The following is a 15786-nucleotide window of genomic DNA, read 5'->3' as shown; positions in this document are numbered from 1 at the left end:
CATTTGCTTTTCATTTGTAAAAACAATTATAAAAATGGGACCCATTTGCGAGTAATTTGTGTCGTTTTTTTCGAAACTAGCCCAGCTCTAATCCAACCATACAGTTGATACCAGTTGGATCGAAATTAAAGTGCCTGCATTCCGAAATGATGGCATCTCCTCCACAAGGTTGGCTAAAATTCAAAACATTTAATCAGAAATGTTGACAATTTCGTTAGTTAGTGTTTGACATGTACCGGTGGTTTGTTAACATTTTCGAAAACTCGTATTCAAACTAGAATGAACACGTAAACAAACCACCGTTAACTGTCAAATTATGTTCATTCTGTGAATTTTGTGAGGCGATGTCATGTTCGTGTAAACCTCAATTGTGTTTGACAGGTCGTTTACTCGTTAGAAAAGTATGTTTCTTGATAACGAGCAGCTGTCGATAATCTACTTACAGGTACTCTAGTCGAAACCAGGTTGGGTTTTGCTTCAAGCAAAAACGTAATTTTTCAACGAACGCAAAGATACTTCCTTCACTAAAAATCGAGTCGAGGAGAAATCGTTCATTGTCAAGCTTTTCTATGAAAAACAAAGCTTAGGTATTACATTCCTGTAGTGGAATTTGATCTTCTGTTTCAACAGACTTCGCAGCCGATTCAGATTGTACAAAATCATTGCATGGCAGGTGCTACGATTCTACTGACACTACAAATCCTTCCAGGTCGGGGCTCGAACATACGACAACTGGTTTGTAAGAACAGTGCCCTATGCATTGAACCGCCAACCCGGGACGAGATTTTCTATGAGCTACCCAAAATTAGGTAGGAAATAAATGTGGGTACCACCCAAATTTTAGGTAAATAATCGATTACTTTTCCATTTACCTAAATATTAAGGTTTTAAATAATACGTTAATTACCTAAAAATGAGAGAGATACGCTTTAGTTGATTTTGAGAAGGTTTCTACCCAAAATTAAGTAGCGGCTGGTAAGAGTGTATCGGTTCCATCTTAGCATGCTATGTGAACTTTGTGTACACTCTTTCCCGTGTATTGATCAGGTGACTTTGTGGACATCTTTGCGAGAGAAAAGTTCACGCATCTTTGACCATTGTCATTTGTTGCCGCATGCAGGCTCTCCAGTCCGATCACAGACCTGTATATTGCCTCCTGGCCTACTTGAGCGTTCATATCGTCGATGACAAGTAAACAGCTGTCATAGGTTCGTTCCAGCTGCGCCGAGAATGCATCCTTCTCGTCATCGGGTCTCGTCTCATGTGGGCAGTGCACGTTGATGATGCTGTAATTGAAGAAGCGGTCCTTGATATTCAATACGCACGTCCTATCACTGCTTGCATCTTGCCAAACACTATAAATTCCGTTTCTAATACACTGGTTGTGCCACAGCTCTGATAGAAGGTAGCCGCTCTATGCCCACTTTTCCACACCTTCTGTACCGTCCAACAAAGTTCCCGCAGTGCATCGACATCGAAGTCGTGGATTTGAAGCTCATCATGCAGCATTCGGTCGTATCCTGGGAATCCAAGCGATTCGCAGTTCCATGTTCCTAGCTTTCAATCATAGTCCTTTGTTCGTCGCCTAGGTCTTTGCCGATTACTCCGAGTCGTATTCTCATCTTGATTATACGTAACATGTTTTTTTCCGGACGGCTTGTTAGGCCTGCACCAACCTGTATCACCGGAGGACCATCGTGCCAGCCCTGTTTAGAGTCCCACGCTGACACAAGGACGATAATTAGTCGCTCCTAACATGGGGATCAGCCGCTTTTTCGAGCCGTCCCTAACATGGGGAACAGACGCTCGGATTGAGTCACTCTCTGAAAAGAGACACAAATTTCCAAATAACTAGCGGAACGTGCCACTTGAGCCAATTAGTTCTGATTCCTGGTTGCCTGATCTTTCCTAAGGTTACCCGTGTCCCAGCCGGCACCGCGGGGAGGTAAGGATAGGAGTTGCGGGACAAGAGGCTAAGAACCACTTTGGAACCTATATAACTATATATAATTATCCAATCGTTTACCAACCAACTCGTTACCTACTTTTTCGATCAAGTCAAAGTTTGAGTATACAATGACTTATCTACTACACACCATGAACTCAAACCTGGTAATCGGCTATGTACCTAAAATTTGGAATACATATTTTCTACCTAATTCTGGGTAGCTCATGAAAAGTATGTGGAGTATTTTAATGATTTGCATGCGTGAACTCGTGAAAATCTCTTACAGAGAAGATACTCATTTGAAATAGTGATTTAGAATGTTTTGAAATCATCCCATTTCCACCAAAAATACTTATAAGCCTCTCACTCGCTGCAGTATGTGTTCGATCTTTCCATATAACTTAAAAAATTTGCAAGGTATTGCTAGAACTGCTGTGGGAAGAAGCGATTCCAAAAAAAGATTCTTTATTGTCAATCGGAAGCCATTTCGATGACGATCTCAGGAGAAAGATCATATTATTGAGTGGTTGTGTGAAATGCACAGGCAGTTTTAAATATACATTTTCAACACGTTTATACACTTCTGCTGTCACTGATAACTGTGTTGAATTATTGTTAAATTCAGCTCTCTGCACATAACAGCAAAACTGCCTTTTTTGAGAATTTTTCACCTGACTGGCACCATTCCTGGTTCCATTCGATAACCTAATTTTTGGTGAAGTGTTACTAAGTCGTTTCCTTCAAGCTTGCGAAAAATATTTTGGATCTCACTCACTATTCTTAGCGATGGTTTGATCGATTTCCACAAACTTAGATTCAAATGAATACTCTTACGGTCCTATACGGAATTCCTGAATTTCATTCGGATCCGATTTTCGGTTGCTGAGTTATAGGGTAAAACGTGTTAAATATTATACACCATCACCTTAAGCGGCGAAACAATGGCGAGTGCAAACAAAAGAAAAGATGACGAGAGCAAACAAAAGAAAAGATTCCAAACAACTCAGAATTAAGTGAAAGGAACCTGTTTTAATTCACCTAGTATTGTGACGGTGCCTTTCTCATGTTATTCACATTTTCATAAATATTACTATAGCATCTTTCAAAAAACTTTCCGTTAAATCTTGAATAAAAACTATAAAATTTATTTGGAAGCAAAACAGTTTTGAATAGCCAAATTTAAAACAATTTCCCCCGATTTCTACATCGTCGCTCAAAATGATGGTTTGAAATTTTGAACACACTTCACCCTGTAGTTCAGAAACCGGAAGTGGGATCCGAATGAAATTCAATAGCAGTACGTAGGATGTTACTCACGTATTTAGCCTTGGCTGGTTGCCCGGTGAATATGACGTTTCCATCGTAAAGTTTGACATTTTTAAACATTACCATCTTCAGAACATTCTGTCATTAGAGCGTTATATGTTTTGTTTACAGTGAGTTTAAAATTTTAAGGCAGCAAAAAATGGAATTGGATTGTGAAGGTTTTCGTGCAGTGATTTGTTACGATTTTCGTCGTGGATTATGAAGACAAGAGTGCTTCAATAAACTAGGTTTAACTTTTGGTAGTGTAGCACCATCCTATGCGACTGTAAATAACTGCTATACCGAATTCAATCGTTGTCGTCGTTGGCTTGCTGATGAATCCGATGAAGCTCTTCCAAAATCAGTTGTTTTGCCATCGTTACTGTGAAAAGACTGATAATGGAAGATCGCCATGTGACGTATCGTGAAATGGAGTTAGTGTGAAAAGCTTATATGTTATTTTGCATGAACGAGACGAGCTGAGTCGAGAAGTTTATAAGACTCGGCCCTCCGGGCCTCGGTTCAAAAGACGGTTTTCACAGTGATTGCATAGCCTTTCTATGTCATGAAGGAAAAAAGTCCAACAACAGGTAATCACATTCAACCCTTAAGTAGAATAGAATAAATTCAACCGTTGACTAAAAGTAACTAGCCGTGGAGTACATAAGAACAACATCGACCTCTTTTACTTAATAATACAATCCTGCACACAACCCCTCCATTAGATGCCAAGTAGGGGAGGATGTTCGATTGCCGGCAGAGTTCGGTTGCTGGCACCCCACCGTGAGAGAAAGCAGATAGCGTCATTTCGGCAAATGTCACGTGTGTGTAATAGCAGCACGTCCTTTTCGTTACCAAAGCAAACAAACGCTTGTACTTTTTGCTGCGCTCAAAACAAATTTCAATTGTGTGAAAATCAACACAAAAGTTTTTATGACTTTTTTATAGTATCATAAAATGAAAATCATCAAACGAAAAGGTGAGTGGATTGAATATTTATGAGGTGAAATAGATCTATTTCGTGAGTTAATAGCGGATGCTATCAAAATTTTCGCAACAAAAGATTTTTTTTGTCATTTTCAAAATGTCTACCAATTTCGTTTACCGGCACCCCATTTTTTTCGACAAATCGCGAAAAATTGTCAATGATATGCAGAGGTGCCAAGTCTGCAAATTTGTCTGTAAATTATCAAATTTCTTAGCTAACATGTAAATCTTTTCTCGTCTAAAGACTTTCTACAGATTTTTGAAACTTCGATTGTTTGCAGACATTCATCAGAAATTACAGAATTTTGAAAATTGACGCGATTTTTTCGTTTTTGCTAGCTAAACTTATTGTATTGTCTGGTATCTCTGGTGATATGCAGCAAGTGGACAACTTGACGACTTCAATACATTCGTCATATAAGTAAAAATTTTGGTTCTCTGGTTCTGTTAGCCATGGCGACTTCGAACAAATCGTCCAAGTCAAGGAAAATGAACTTTAATGCACTGATTAATGCCATTAAACGTTGCTTAGTGGATAAGAAGCCAATAAATTAGACTAGAGTAATGCATTTAATCCCGCGAAGCCGTTGAAAACCGGTTAAATTAACACCAGCCAAGGCGGAGTCAGACAATGAAGACTTTTGCCCAAAACGCCTCCGAAAAGAATAAATTCCGTTTTTCGTTGAATAATTGCAATCTTTACTTATATTTTTCCATGTTTAGCGAAATTTCTTGGGGTGCCGGTAACCGAACACCTCTTTTGAAGTGGCCAAAATTTATCACTTTACTAAATTGATTATAAAGTTTTTTCAATCGAATTTGTTCTTCAGTTGTTAGCTAGGGACTTTAGCTTTCCATTGATGTATACATGTCCGCGTAATGTGCACTTGGTCAGAAGTTATAAGCTTAAAAGAAAAGGGTGCCGGTAACCGAACATTCTCCCCTACCTAAAATTAGGAATTTTTTTATTAGCGTGTAAGTCCTGTTTTTAAAATGATAGGTGATTTCCAAAAAAACACAAATTTTAAGAAAATTGATGTAATCTATATTGGAATCGATAGAACGAACAATATAATTTAACGTTTTAAGATGATTGGGGATGGAAAATGTTGGCCGAGGTTCCGCTTTAGGTGGCCCTTGCGCAAGGTCCAATTTTTGTACACTCTCTCCAATATATCTGCCGAATACCACGAATAATGCCACCGGCCTATAATCCACACTAAGCAGTGACTTTTTGGGGTGCATTGGTGCAATGCTTCTGGCTGGTCTTTACGGCATTTTAGCTTGTTGACGTATCCATTCAACCAGAAGTGAGCTTCGTCGCTGAACATAATTTTTCGATAAAAAAGGTGGATCTTCCTCCAACTTTGCCAGCGTCCATTTATGATTAAATTATAGACCAAACTGAACCAGTTTAACAATGGCGATTCACGCGTGATCTGTCAAAAACAGTGTTGCCAAAAAGATACCAGCAAAAAAATCAGTCTTTATCAACCACCAATAATCTTTGAAAATCGTTCAGTTTATATTTCAAACAGGTAATTATATATCTTGAGGAACCTGTATAACCGAATTGAAATCAGTTTTGTTGCCCTCCCCATAAGAAAAAGAAATAACTCAAGCTGAATTAAGGAGTGTATCGAAAATAAGCTATCCACATACATTTGTGTTGTACGCATGTATTTGTGGTGTTTTTTTTTATGCTCAGATCACAGCATGCTGTGCGTTTGCTGTCAGTTTTCGTTTGTTTACTTGTTTGTGCGATTGAAATTCTGCGTTTTCAAAATGTCGCGTATTGGAAAGGAAGTGAAAATTAAGGTTCTGGACACATGACTAAGTGAGAAAGGTTTTACTATGCGAAAATTGGCGAAGCGGTTTGAAATTCGTCATGCCAGTGTTAAAACTATCATTGATAAATTTGGGAAACACTATTCTTCGGATGAGCTACCAGGAAGAGGCAGAAAACCCGGTTCTTCCAACCCGAAACTGGACCAGAAAGTGGTATCTCTAATCATGAAGAACAAATCAATGTCACTACGTGACTTAGCCAAAAAAGCAGGAACGAGTGTCGGAATGATCCAGCATATCAAGAGGCGTAATCACCTGAAGACCTACAAGAAGCAGAAAATCTCGAAACAAAGTGTAGAACAGAAGAAGCGAGCAGCAACAAGGGCCCGGAAATTGTATTCGCGTCTTTTTCAGTGTCCGGATGCATGCGTTTTGATGGACGATGAGACTTATGTAAAGGAGGACTCAAAAACCCTTCCAGGTCCACAATACTTTACTGTCGTCGTTGGGAAGGATGTGAGCGATGCGGACAGGTCGATTCAAGTGAAGAAATTCGGTCGAAAAGTACTGGTATGGCAAGCAATATGTTTCTGTGGTTTGAAGTCAACCATTTTTTACACTACCGGAACTAAAAATACAGAGATCTATCGATCTGAGTTTCTCCAGAAGAGATTACTGCCTTTATATAAGAAGCATAGTACACCTCCACTGTTTTGGTCGGATTCAGCGTCGGCTCACTATGCCGAAACAACTCTCAATTGGCTTGCAAAAAAGGGTATAAATTTCGTTGAGAAAAATATCAATCCACCAAATTGCCCTCAGCTTCGACCCATCGAACGTTACTGGGCAATCGTAAAGAGGGTCTTCAAGAAGACTCGTAAGGGAGCTGGGAACATGCAGGAGTTCAAGAAAATTTGAGCTCAAGCGTCCAAAAAACGCGATGCAACCCTTGTCCGGAACTTGATGACGAGCGTTCGATCAAAAAGTTCGAAAATTCGTGAAGGAATAACTTTAATTTCATCCGATTTTCATTATGCTCAAGTTTAACCTCGTACAATAAAGGATCAATTTTTAGTTTGAATAAAATATCGTTTTCATCAAATTTGTGGATAGCTTTTTTTTTCGATACACTCCTTAGAAGCAGCAATGAAAAAAACGTGATGAAACCAAACGTAAGTGTATGCCGGTGGTATGTGGGTCAGATATTTTATCAAACTCGACCAACCTACCCCATTCCTGGGTTAGTTTGACGATTTGTTTCTTCGCATTTAATTGTTTATAACTATTTCCCTGATTTGTATTCCGGAATTTTTATTTTGAAATTCCCGCGCTTGTCCAATCGGTAAACTTTTATTCTCTCAACGTTGGTAACACTTTTATACACATTCTGTCAAATTTTGACGCATATCGTACGATTAGTTTTTGTTTGGCGTCTATACAAAGAAGTTGAAAAATTTTCGTGTGACGATTTTTATAATGGATGAAAATTTAGAACAACGTGCGTGCATCAAATTTTGTGTTGCAAATGGATTTAAGTGTTCCGAAACGTTGAAAATGTTAGAAAAGGCCTTTGGTGAATCGTGTCTAGGAAAAACACAGGTGTTCGGTATATATCCAGTAAACACCTCTTTGTATCAACTTCCAGTAGATCAAAGCTACAATTTTATTTATTCTTAGAACAGGTTTTGATTATTAAATTCATACATACGATTTTGTGTTCCTGTTAATTTTCCTCCTGCAGATATCTTCCCTATCACCGAACCTCGGTACCTTATTCTTTCAATCAAATTCCTACCGGTCGATCCGTACGGCGCCAAATGGATCCGCTAACCTCAATACACGTAGCTTTCTGGTAAGATAGGTTTATTTAATTTCAATTTCACCCACTAATTTTCATCTATTCTTCACTACCTTATTTCTTTGCTTATAGCGTACCTTCTTTGCTATCAACGTGATCTTTTTACTCCATCAAATTTTTACTTTTCTATATCCTGTCACTGACGTTTCTATCTCTTCTATTTTACATCCGTCTATTCTGCTGTCAAATTTGCTTATACTGCTACTTGGAGTCGGCCGTGATGCCAGAGCAAACTTCGATGTCTCTTCTTACAACAGGCATCAGGAATCAGAACAAATTGACTCAAATGGCAAGTTCCCCTTGATATTTGGAGATTTGCGCCTTGGGTTTGAAACGCGTCGCTTCTCGGCTGGTGCCAAAAAAGCTGAATTTCATTCAAAAACACAGCGTTGGTTGTGTCGCAGTTTTTGGCCAAAAACTCAACCAAGCACCGTACTCTCCAGATATGGCCCCGTGCGACTTTTTCTTCTTTCCCAGACTCAAATTGCCATTGCGGGGAACGCGTTTTGAGACCATAGAGACCATAAAAGAGAATTCGCTGCGTGAACTAAAGGTCATACCTTCGGCGGCCTATAAAACTTGTATGGAAAATTGGATCAAGCGTTGGCATGCATGTATTGCCGCAGGAGGAGAGTACTTTGAAGGCAATAATAAAGAAATTTATTAAAAATTTAAATTTTGGTTCTTTTTTGATCATAAGGTATATTCTCAAAAGATGTATCTTCGTGACAGAAAAAACCGTTTATCAAAACGTCTAACCAGAAAGAGTAAAGAAATTCGTACAGCAAATCTCGGCCCTGGTCTACCCTACCTTGAAGTCATCTTGAAATCGTTTATTATTTTCTGTGTTTCATAAATAATACAGTAACTTTCCATAATCATGATGAGTTGCACATTTGTTTATTGTTTATCGTCTTCGATTAAAAAAAAAACATCATAACCGAGCAAGTATTTTTCCATTTTCAATTCATAAAGCGTATCATGTTATTCAATCCGATTTACATACATTTCAACAAAGGTTCAATTCATAAACAGATTTTCATTCAGTCTAGCCAAAGGTCTATCGAAACTCCGTTCAATGAGTACGCTGAATCACTCGCTTTATTCGACCTTAGCGTCGAACTTTAAACAAAGTAATGTTTGTTACTTGTGCAATCGCAGCACACAGAACAAGCGACAACTGCGCTCAGATCAGCAAAATTAAATGATGGAATGGGAATTTCCATGCTCGCGATGATTCCTCGGCCGAAGATCGCATATGACCTACTATACTATTACGCGTTTCTCCCGATGATTCAGCTTTGAGCCCTGCAAAAACCAGCCAAATTATGTCTTTCGATGTTTGTAATGATATATGGGGACAGACTCGTAACCACGTAAGTCAACTCAAGACAGGTCACCGAGAGCTGCAGTACATATTGTCAAATGATATTGCAGAAATAAAAAAAACATCTCCGTTCACATCAAGCCCACCTCGGACGATTCGCACCCAATGCTGTCAGTCAACGAATGACGGTGGCCACGGCATCTCCTTGCGCCTTCATCACCGGTATCCAGAGGCGCACACACACGCGTCCTCCCCCGATAATCGACCTGGCCAAGCAAACTAGTAGACTAGTGTCTACTACCTCTCTCCAGCTCATATTTTTTCAGAACGCGGTGGCATGTTTCCCATTCATGCACGCTCTCAGCCGCGACCTGGCTGTCAGTTCGCCGCTGAATGCCGATCGACGTGGACCGTCGCGCGAACGCAGTCGTCACCGCCGTTCAATCGAATTCACATTCGTTTTTCTCGCTTCTTGCCTAACAAATCGTTTCACCCTTCTGTTTCACGTTACGAAATCATCAAATCGGGAAAAGTGACACCATGTTTTTCCGTGTCTAATCAGCCTGTTTCGATCTCCTGCTTCGGTGACATCGCTGATTGTTTCTGTCGCCTACCGCCAAGGCGGAAGATAGGAGCAACCTGGAAACTGAAAACCTTCAAGCGCGAAATGATTATACGTTGCCTTGGCGTAAACAAATACCGGAAAACTGTGTTACTGGAGTAAAAGAGTTCAAGTGCGTGCGGAATAGCCGAAAAACCCCGGGTTGGGAAAACTAAAGCAAAACAAGTGAGTAGAGTAGTGTTCAAAAGCTACCGCTACCGCGGTCGTTCGTGGTTGCGAGCAATTATCGTAATTATGCGATTATCGTGTGCGATGTGTCGAGTGCAGCGGAGCCAATGATGGCAGCTTGCTGCAGCAGCATTCCTTTTCAATAAACGCTGAAATTTTACTACGCTACTTGGGCGCTGGATGCTGATCATGACGCTAATGATCAATGGTGTTTTCGTGTGCCGTAAGGAAAAGATTACGATTTTTGCGAACGTCGTCTAACTAGTGACTGGTGATGGTGGGCTCGGTGGGTGTGCAAAAGTAAATCTATTCCGAAATATGAATTGTGTAGAGTTTGGATTATTAAAAACAACTGCAGTATGGTTCAAAATGGTGATCGAAGAAAATTTAACGAAGAATAAGGGCAAGTATTCATATGATTCATGGTCACTGAAAACTATGAACTAGTTTTGCAAGATGACTCATCGAGCTCAAAATGAAATTTGCATCCCAAATAGTCTTGTTCAAGAAGTCTAGAAGATCGGGCACTGTCGGTACAATCTCTAAAACTAAGCATTGCAATACAATCGTGTGTCGGTTTTGCACTTTTATTTTGTCTTGTCAACCTATTCGTGATTGACATTGAAATTAAATAAATAAAAGAAATTCGTTATTTGCTTGCCTAAAATCAATGTTTGTGGGGTCAGAAGCTCCATAAAATAATATGAATTGAGGACTTGCTAACTTTAACAATGAATGTAAACATTTGACAAGGTAACGTAAATTATCGTGTCCTGAATCCGGTTCGTTCGAGGCATATTCGACTTATAGTTCAAAATCAACAAGTCGTAACAATTTGAACTTTTTGTGTTTCATAAAAGTTATTTCGGGTTTTCAAGCCTAATTTAAGAACCACTCCGTAAAGAAAAAGTTAGACCAGTGATTCCCAAAGTTCCCCCTACAGCACACCAGTGGGCACTAGCTCATTTTTAGTGAACAGTAAACTCACTTTAAAAAATCTTACTGTGAAAGGCTCTGAACAAATGTATTTAGACAGTTCAGCTAGATTTTTGGATCGATGCACCACTGTTGACGACAATTTTTGGACGGAGAAGTTGAGGTTCCGTTCATCGTTTTTACGACACCCGGTTTTCAATTCTCTCCCTATCTGGACTTACTGGCTGTCGACAAACGATCTCCTCATTTCTACATTCATCCATTTCGATAACTTTGCGAGCGAATAAGAAAAATTTTAGCGGTGCACAAGCAAAATTTTAACGGCCATTGCCAAAATCGAGAAGCCAACATAAAATTGAAACAGTAGACATAAGACCTGTTGAAGTCGAATGCGACTTAGCGTACCCAACAAATTGGTAATATAATTTGAATAAATGAATTAAAACAACAGCTTTGGAGCTACAGAAGGATGCGGCAACTTTTGAAACGTTTCCACGTCAGATTTCAACACCACCGCCACGAAGAACCATTCCCATCGATGAGGGCAACCCGCCGGATCGAAGACTCAAGAGTGTTTCCTGAGGACCCACAAAGACAAGCCCTTGGCATCGTAAACCTTAATGGATTGTGTCTTAATAAATATATCTTTGAAAAAAAAACAGCTTTTGAGCTTTGATTAAAAATTTTTGAAGTTTAAACACAATAAGGGATGCCAAAAGTTTACATATTCTCCGTATCTCGACAGGCTAAATATGGTGATCTGTAGGAATACTGCACTCATTTAAAATTTCCTTCATTTCGAGATTTGATGATATTGTTAATTTTGATACCCCGTCTGGATCCGTTTACAAATTCGAAAAGGCGAGATTGACAAGTTGACAAGTCCTTTTGAGTCTGTTTTGCCATCATCAATAACCTCAAGATATAGGTCAAGACGAATGAAACATATGCCATAAACTCATTCCAGAAATGTTCATGTTGTAAAAAGTCGCCAAATACTTTTCATTTCTATTATTTACATGATTCAGTTTTTAACGATTTATTAATTTGGTTTGACGTAAAGCCGCCATAACTAAGTTCGGTTTTTTGCAATGACTGAGCGGAAACATATATTGGAGAAGCCAAATGAATGAAAAACTCATCGAAAAGATGATTTATTGGAAAAAGATAAGCTCAGAGACAGAACCCGAACCTGCGTTCTTATGCATTCCATGCATACGCGCTACCATTTCGCCACTCTGAATCTTGTTTTAGTCACTCTAAAAAGCCAGTCAGACATAGTAGAACGTACATCGAACATGGTCTACATCCTGGCCGTCACCCGACCGATACTTTACATCCAAACATCTTCTCTGTCCATCAAACACTAGTCTTCTCGTTTTATACCTATTTCTCCGATCAAGCATTGAGTAGGAAAGTGTATTTATAATCACTTGTCACCCTTCTTTAATGGTGCCAGTCGCTGGTTGGACATCGAGTACTCAATGCTTGATCGGAAAAATAGGTATAAAGCGAGAAGACTAGTGTTTGATGGACAGAGAAGATGTTTGGATGTAAGGTATCGGTCGGGTGACGGGCAGGATGTAGACCATATTCGATGTACGTTCTTCTATGTCTGACTGGCGTTTTAGAGTGACTAAAACAAGATTCAGAATGGCAAAATGGTAGCGCGTATGTACGGAATGCGTAAGAACGCAGGTTCGGGTCCTGTCTCTGAGCGTAACTTTTTCCAAAAAATCATCTTTTCTGTGAGTTTCTCATTCATTTGGCTTCTCCAATGTATGTTTCCGCTCAGTTATTGCAAAAAATGATTCAGTTGTTATTAGGAAATTTGTGATATTTTCTGCAGGAAATAATGTAAACCTACCTGTCTTGTATTCGGGAGAAGAATAACGTACAAACTTATTCATTTATAACAGTGAATCGATTCAATCGAAGATAGTATATATTTTTGTCGAATTTTACTTATAATACTATCAAAAATAGATAAAGATAAAAGTAGTGATTTATCCACATTTAATGCAAAAGAAGTATCTTTTTATCTTCTAACACAATTTAGAACTGAATCCATTTGCAAGCCACCGTTTCGCTCGTAAATAGAGATTCCAGTAAGCCCACGACCCCGTCGACAAATCAAGTCATTTTAAGCGTACAATATTGAAGTAATGCTTTCGAATCAAGCATAATGTGCAAATCCATCGACAAATCACTGAGATACAGTGCTTGAAATTAGTTAAAAAAAAATCTATCCCCGATAGCTCTAAATACAGCTGATTGGTATTCAATATACTAAACAGGGTGTGGCATCACACCGTGCAAAAGCGACCATCGTGCGAGCCAATGGATGTAACTTTCAGTTTTGTCATCCACTCACTAATCAAACTACTCTTGCTTCGCTCACAACCAAGCGTTGACTGATGTCGTTTCCGCTTGATGCCGAACCTAACCCAGTTTCCACCCTAACAGCTGTCAAACCGTTTGTTTGAAGCTAGTTTCGAACCTAGTTTCAACGTAGTTGAACTGAAAATCGAGTCAGTTTCGAACCTGGTTTTTATATCAGGGTTGCTCAAATCCCCGTTGCTAATTGCCAACCCAACGCAGTTTCGTGAAAGTGTTTGTTTGATGAACTACCCTGGCTTAGTTTAAGTTTTCTCAAGCGAAAACGACATAAGCAAAATATGTATTGCTTTATATATTAGGTGTACAACTTTCCTTCCGCCGTTTTTTTCCAAAATTTAAAGCTTTATTGCGAAAAAGTTGTATTATTCAAAGTATTGTCCGTCGTTAGCGACAACTTTCTCCCATCTTTCCGGCAATTTTCGGATCCCGACTCGAAAAAAGGAGTCCTTTTTGACGCTATCCATGAAGCAATCCATTTTTCTAACTATTCGAAGAATTGAAAATGTTGATCTGCCAGGCCGTGTGCCATCGAACGGAATAGGTGGAAGTCAGAAGGGGCGACATCTGGGGAATACGGTGGGTGTGGCAAGACTTCCCATTTCAGCGTTTCCAGGTACTTTTTGACCACTTTTGCGGCGTGAGGCTGAGCATTGTCGTGTTGGAGGATGGATTTACCATGTCGCTCTTGATACTGTGGCCACTTTTCTTTTAGCGCGCGACTAAGGCGCATCATTTGCGTTCAGTAGCGATCTCCTGTGATGGTTTCACCTGGTTTTAAGAGCTCGTAGTAAATTGTTATTCATTTTTGAAGGTTTTTTCTCTTCCACCATCATGTTTGTCTTCGACATCGAAATCACCATTTTTAAAACGTTGAAACCACCCCCGACACGTTCTTTTACTCAGAGCAGCATCACCGTAAGTTTCTGAAAGCATTCGATGCGCTTCAGCTACATTTTTTTTTTGAATTGTAACAGAAAAGTAAAACTTCCCGCAAATGGCGAGAATTGGGCACATAAACAGACATTTTCGAGGGTGAATAATACGAAAACAAGAACAACTGTCACTGAAACGGCGATGACAATTCGTTAGGCACTGTACACACTCACTTTAAAGGCATTATCATCTATGCCAGCCTCAGCCGGTACAGCTACCTATCGGAAAACGGTGGAAGCAAAGTTGTACACCTGGTATTTATAGATTCCTTTTTGTACGACAATTCGTTCTTTTTAGGATGACATCATTATGGCAAGCCGTGATTGGCGCATGAAAATATAGGTCGATATAAAACGATTTTTCAATGGTATACTATTAATATACCTAAACGACGTTACCTCAAATGTTTAAGTTAAATGTTTCCTAATCGATTGGTAGTTGAATGATACGAATTTATCAACAAATGACTCAAAATTATGACAGAAAAAGATCTGGCGGCTAAACATTTAGCATATAAATGACGATGTAGAATCGGACGTAAGTAATTTTTAAAATAGTTCTAATGTTCAGGTAATGTAAGTACCCCAACAAACTGAATTGTTGTTATGTGAAAAGAAATTTTTCTTGTGGAAGAAACGATCGCATGCGATGCTGAAATTTTTCGGAAATTTACTTTGGCCCGTTTTTGCGTTGCGATATGACGATGGTCTTGGCGGATTGCACACTGACATCATCGTGTTTTCTACTGATTGACAAAGAAGAGTTGATTAGGAACTAGTTATGAGAATTGATACCGACGACTCATCATTCTCTTCCATAGAAGTCGTGGAGTTAGAGGTTTGGGTAGGTATGAGGTCTAGGATGCTTTCTAAGAGAGCGATGCGACCACGATATAAGTTATAACCAAGAATGAATAACGATTAAGTTAGTTTTAATATGATCAGTATCTAACGGAGAAAACAGATTGGAAAATTGAAATGTAATGAAAACCGCGAAAATGTTACCACAGAGATGGGACTTGAACCCGTAGCTAACTCTTAACCGGAGAAATTGTTTTACCAATTAAACTACCCTGCATATGAAAGCACATGAAGAGAAAGCCCAATTAACTAGAAGAAACTAAGCATGCTTCGCTGTATTTAGTCACCACGGTATTCATTTTTACAGTCCCGTATCGACAGAAACAAATTCAACAGAAACATATACATCGATCACGAATCTATTTTACTGATACTATTATACTGATTTGAGACTTTTGTTTTTGTCTAGTTTGCTATCATATCAAGAATGTATAGTTGGTTTTCATCATAACGTGTAAAAAAAATTAAAACTAGAACAAACTCACCGACTACTTGTCAAATCTGGAGTCCAATTACTAGTTCTATGTAATCACCAATTTAACACACAGAAGATCGGTAATCATGACAAGACATCATAAGTCAGTCTATATGAGTATAACATAGGTTTCGTAATCACACGTCTCCACATGAAACATAAACTAAAATTCACTTCTA

At 39.1% G+C, this 15786-nt stretch overlaps 1 protein-coding gene across 2 annotated transcripts in view; it reads left to right on the top strand.

Annotated features, from left to right (window-relative positions):
• Positions 1-9590: 9590 nt before the first annotated feature.
• Positions 9591-15786, top strand: part of LOC131431197 (phospholipid-transporting ATPase ID) — a 133292-nt gene continuing 127096 nt past the window's right edge. For both annotated transcript variants that reach the window (XM_058596776.1, XM_058596775.1), the window contains exon 1: positions 9591-10000. The gene's annotated coding sequence lies outside the window, so the exon portion shown is untranslated. The remainder of the gene's footprint in view (positions 10001-15786) is intronic.

The sequence above is a fragment of the Malaya genurostris genome, chromosome 2 (assembly GCF_030247185.1).
Source record: "Malaya genurostris strain Urasoe2022 chromosome 2, Malgen_1.1, whole genome shotgun sequence".
Taxonomy (NCBI): Eukaryota; Metazoa; Arthropoda; class Insecta; order Diptera; family Culicidae; genus Malaya; species Malaya genurostris.
Note: the sequence above shows the minus strand (reverse complement) of the source record. Positions and strands in the feature narration are given on the sequence as shown.